We start from the raw sequence: 6,149 nt of genomic DNA, 5'->3' as shown, positions 1-6,149 counted from the left end.
GCCTGTGAGTCATTACCACGGCCAAATGCTCCAATGTCCACTGCTACAAACATACATCCGGCATCCGCAATCGCCATGAGTACTATTGAAAAGTACTTTTTGTAATTATAGTACTCAGATCCCGTTCTTTGGGGTTTGATGATCCATATGTGTTTACCATCAACAGCTCCCAAACAGTTGGGAAAATTGCATACTGTCCAGAATTTGTCAGCAATTTCCATCCACTTTTCAGCGGTGGGCAGGGGCATAAATTCTGGACAAAGAACATTCCAGAGAGCCCGGCAGGTGTCAGCAACAATTCCAGACAAGGTAGAGATTCCAATACGGTACTGGAAGTGTAGTGAAGATAGGGTTTCTCCAGTCGCCAGGAATCTGTGAACAGACAAAGAAGTAAAATTAATATTTGTGTATATTATTTTAAAAAACTATAAAATAAAATATTAGTACATTCACGAAAACTAATTACCCAAGGTTTTGAATACTAAATTTAAAAAAAACCCATCAGACCGCACCCCTTGGTTTTTAAAACATACCGTAATGTCACCAGTAGCCGTTCCTCAGGAGGAATCGCACGACGGAGCTGTGTGTCCTGTCTCCGGATGGATTGTTGGACACGAGCAAGCAAATCCATGAAACTTTCGTGGGACATCCGGATATAATCTGTAAATTTCTCCGGGTTTGACTGGAGCTCGCTGTAGAGGGTGTGGTATGCCCCACGGCTCTCCCGGAGTTCAACAATCGGATGTATCCACATACGCCGCCGTCTTCGCTGCCTCTCTCTCTTCCTTTGTTCATGTCAAGCAACTGCATACGCCTGAGCCATCGCGATGTCCAAATCCAAGTTGAAGTGAAAACTCTTCCAGCGCAGATCCATGGTCACGAGAAGAATCAAGCAAATGTGAAGAATACTGTAGACAGGGTCTATATATTAACATACCACACCCACAATGAAGTCCCATTGGTCTTGTGTGTTGTTGAATGGTTGTTTTTTCTTTTTTTTGGGGTTTTTCCAAAGTCTGTAAAAAAACGCAAACGCACAAAAAACGCATACAAACGCACAAAAACGCTGCGTTTTTTTCCTGCATGCGCATAAAAATGCTTGAAAAAAACGCAGCGTTTGTATGCATTTGTATGCGTTTTTTTAATGCGTTTTTTTGCGGGAAAAACGCGCTGCAAAAAAAAGCAAGTGTGAAACTAGCCTAAGACATTTATATACATCTACTCCCTGTACATTTGGAGTACAACAAATATATACCATATGCATTTGTGTAATTTTTATCCTGGCCGCTGCATTCACACACATCCACCGCCCTGGCATTAACTCTCCACACTCCATCCATATTGGCCCCTCGCTTCTTTCCTCTCCTATGTATAGCACTCATGCTCTTTTCACATTGTTAAATTGCACAGATCCAGCCAGTCCCACCATTCAACACCAGAGACGCTCTCACAAATCACTTAACCATCTGCTCACTCTTTCTATCCTCCTTCTCCTAGTTGCAGGAGACATTGCTCCCAACCCTGGTCCCCCATGTTCTAGAAAGTCAAACCCCCCCACTGCTACACTCAGAAACCCCTCTAATCTTATTAATATTCCCTGCATGCCATCTGTCTCTCTTAATTGTGCACTTTGGAATTCTCGCTCAGTGTGTAACAAACTCTCCTTCATTCATGACTTCTTCCTTTCTAATTCTCTTAACCTCCTGGCTCTTACTGAAACCTGGATCCAGCAGTCAGATACTACCGCTGCTGCTGCTCTTTCATACGGGGTGCTACACTTCTCTCATACCCCAAGATCAGACAATAGAGCTGGTGGAGGCGTTGGTCTGCTCCTATCACCAAAATGTACCTTTCAGGTTATCCCTCAAGTACCCTCACTTGTCTTCCCTTCTTTTGAGGTCCATGCCGTCAGACTCTACACCCCCTTCTCCATGCGAGTGGCGGTGGTGTATCGTCCTCCCGGCCCCTCCCATCAGTTCCTGGATCATTTTGCCACTTGGCTTCCACATTTTCTCTCCTGTGACATCCCTACCCTCATCATGGGAGATTTCAACATCCCCATTGCTCTTCCCCTCTCCCCATCTGCTACTCACCTTTTATCTCTAACCTCCTCATTTGGCCTTTCGCAGCTTACTAATTCTCCGACGCATGAAGACGGAAACTCCCTCGACTTGGTCTTCTCTCGGCTTTGTGCAGTGGATGATTTTGCAAACTCCCCTCTCCCGCTCTCTGACCACAATCTTCTTTCATTCTCTATAAAGAACTGCCAGGCTGCTCAGGTCACCCCCACTGTCCAGACTTATAGAAACATACAGGCCATTAACACCCAGAAACTTCTGAAGAACTTGCAGTCTTCATTGGCCCCTATCTCCTCCCTCTCATGTCCTGATTCTGCATTGAAGCATTACAATGAAACACTTCAAAGTGCCCTGGATGAATTTGCACCCCCTATAAATAGAACACCACAACGCAGACGGCGACAAACCTGGCACACGGTGCAAACACGTTTCCTGCAGCGGTGCTCCAGGTGCGCCGAACGTCTGTGGAGAAAATCCAATCTACACGAAGATTTCATCCATTTTAAGTTTATGCTTAGAACATACAACACTGCCCTTCACCTCTCCAAACAAACCTATTTCAACACCCTCATCATCTCACTGTCCAATAACCCGAAACGTCTCTTTGACACTTTTCATTCTCTACTCAATCCAAGAGTACAGGCCCCAACCACGGAGCTCCGAGCTGACGATCTGGCCAATTACTTCAAAGAAAAAATTGACCAGATCCGACAGGAAATTATCTCCAAATCCCCTCATACCATGCACTGTCCTCCCTCCCCCACTGCATCTAACTCACTCTCTGATTTTGAACCAGTCACAGAAGAAGAAGTAAGCAGGCTCCTTGCATCTTCTCGCCCAACTACTTGCACCAGTGACCCATTTCCGTCACATCTCCTCCAGTCCCTTTCCCCTGCTGTCACCCCTCACCTAACTAAAATATTTAACCTCTCTCTCTCTTCTGGTATTTTTCCCTCCTCATTTAAGCATGCCATCATACATCCACTACTTAAAAAACCATCCCTCGACCAAAACTGTGCCACTAACTATAGACCTGTCTCTAATCTTCCCTTCATCTCTAAACTCCTGGAACGCCTGGTCCACTCCCGTCTTATCCGCTATCTCTCAGAAAACTCTGTTCTCGACCCTCTCCAATCCGGTTTCCGCTCTTTACACTCCACTGAAACTGCCCTCACTAAAGTCTCTAACGATCTGCTAACAGCTAAATCAAATGGTCATTACTCCATGCTAATTCTCTTGGATCTCTCTGCAGCATTCGACACTGTGGATCATCAGCTCCTCCTCACTATGCTCCATTCCATTGGCCTCAAGGACACCGTTCTCTCCTGGTTCTCCTCCTATCTCTCCGACCGCTCCTTTACTGTTTCTTTTGCCGGTTCCTCCTCCTCTCACCTTCCCCTTACTGTTGGGGTTCCTCAAGGATCGGTTCTAGGCCCCCTCCTCTTCTCCTTGTACACTGCCCCTATTGGTCAAACAATCAGTAGATTTGGTTTCCAGTACCATCTCTATGCTGATGACACCCAATTATACGCTTCTTCTCCTGACATCACGCCAGCCTTTCTAGAAAACACTGGCGATTGTCTAAACGCTGTGTCTAATATCATGTCCTCACTATATCTGAAACTGAACCTGTCAAAGACTGAACTCCTTGTGTTTCCTCCCGCTACTAATGTACCTACACCCGACATTGCCATTTCCGTGTGTGGTTCCACTATTACTCCCCAGCAACATGCCCGCTGTCTTGGGGTCATACTTGATTCCGAGCTTTCCTTTGCCCCCCACATTCGATCACTGGCTCGCTCTTGTCATCTGCACCTCAAAAACATTTCTAGAATTCGACCTTTTCTTACTTTTGACTCTGCAAAAACTCTTACTGTTTCTCTTATTCATTCTCGTCTCGACTATTGTAACTCTCTTCTAATCGGTCTCCCTCTTACCAAACTCTCCCCTCTCCAATCTGTCTTGAATGCTGCAGCCAGGATCATATTCCTCACCAATCGTTACACCGATGCCTCTACCTTGTGCCAGTCATTACACTGGCTACCCATCCACTCCAGAATTCAGTATAAACTTATGACCCTCACCCACAAAGCCCTCCATGGCTCAGCACCACCCTACATCTCCTCCTTGTTTCAGTATACCACCCTACCCGCGCCCTCCGTTCTGCTGATGACCTGAGGTTAGTATCCTCATTAGTCAGAATCTCCCACTCCCGTCTCCAAGACTTTACACGTGCCGCGCCAATTCTTTGGAATGCACTTCCCAGGTCAATACGATTAGTCCCCAATCCCCACAATTTTAAGCGTGTCCTGAAAACGCATTTATTCAGACTGGCCTATCGCCTCAACACATTAACCTAACCTATCCCTGTGTGGCAGAGCCAAAAGTTTTACCATAACCAGGTTCCCAGCATCATGTTCCCACATGCTTTATGCATCCATTAGCCCTCTGTGTCTGTACTGTTACACACTTAACATTATGGCTGGTCCATACAATCAGGGCAACTGTTACCACCCACCTTTCGTGTCTACCTCTTTCCTCATAGACTGTAAGCTTGCGAGCAGGGCCCTCACTCCTCTTGGTATTTGTTATAATCTACTGTATGTGATTATTGTTATGCTGTAATGTCTATTGTCTGTACAAATCCCCTCTGAAATGTAAAGTGCTGCGGAATATGTCAGCGCTATAAAAATAAAATTTATTATTATATTATTATTATTACCCTCCAGCTGCTGGATGTAATGCTGCAGTCGCTGTTCATCCGCTATTACTAGCCAGACCCTGGCGCTAATATAATGTTAAGGCTGGCAGAACGCATCAAATAATAAAATGATAGTAAGGTGCATTCGCAGCCCGGGGTCCACCATGCAGAGGTGGTTAACTGCTGCTTGGTAATGGCGGATGTATATAGCGGTATACAGAAGGTCACATGCGGGTTAACGTCATCCAGTGGAAAAGGAGCGGACTCAGTATTTTGGCAATTGGCTTTTTGTTCCTTACTAGTTCGGTCTCTTTTTGCTCTGTCTCATAATATTTCAGAGTGCTGATATAGTGGGAGAAGTTTAGTGACTTCAGGGTTAATTTTGCTATCAGAAGTGTTGGACATTATTTTTGTAGGGTTTTTTGCAGGTTGCAGACAGTGTCTTCCCTTTCCTTTCCTGTCTAGTTAGATTGGGCCCCATCATTTGCTCAGCCTATTTTCCTGCCTGTGTTTGTGCCTTCATCTTGTTTCACCGTCAATACATATGTGGGGGCTATCTATTCCTTTGGGGTCTGCTCTGGGGCAGTTAGTTTTTCCTTTTCTTGCTTTAGGCTTATGTAGTCCTCCGGCTGTGGCGAGGCGTCTAGGTTCATCGTAGGCACGCTCCACGGCTACTTCTAGTTGTGTGGTAAGATCAGGGATCTGCAATCTGCATAGTTACTAACCACTCTGGTTTTCTGTGGCTTAGCTTGTTTTGCTTTTTTCTCCTCTATGATCCATTCATAACAAGTCGCAGTATCGTGGAACATAAATGCCGGAGCCTGTTAAAACTCATAGCACTCGGCAAGAGAGCGCTCAGTATGGGGTCACAGAACTCAGCCCCAAGGACACGAAGTCTGAGTCCCTCTAGACCTACTGAGCATGCGACGTCGCAACTGCTGACGCCCCTAATGAACGCTGATTACCGAGGAGTGCAGACTATGTGCACCGTGGCGTACAGACAAAGCCACCAGTGGATGCTGATAGTCTCTGACTCTGCCTCTACCTGGACCTCAGCCTGGGCGCTAGCAGGCTAGGCTACACAACACATGCGTACCATGTGTAGGGGTTTCATAATGAATCATTCACTAGAGACATTCATACATGCATACAACACTCACTCCACATGGTCTATATCTTTCTCTATATTAGCGCATGGCCGGGCGGCCATGCTTAGCTTTCATAGTTGCAGACTTCCGAGACCTTCCTGGTGGTCCAATCGGAGCAGCAACAGGACCTGTGCATGTGACCTCCGACCTCCAATAAGAGGTCGTCCCACGGGCATGCTTAGTAGGAGAAAAGCGTGCTTATTCCCAGGAGCGTCTGCTTTC

This window comes from Dendrobates tinctorius, unplaced genomic scaffold (assembly GCF_039654945.1).
Source record: "Dendrobates tinctorius isolate UK_male_01 unplaced genomic scaffold, ASM3965494v1 ptg000086l, whole genome shotgun sequence".
Taxonomy (NCBI): domain Eukaryota; kingdom Metazoa; phylum Chordata; class Amphibia; order Anura; family Dendrobatidae; genus Dendrobates; species Dendrobates tinctorius.
Note: the sequence above shows the minus strand (reverse complement) of the source record.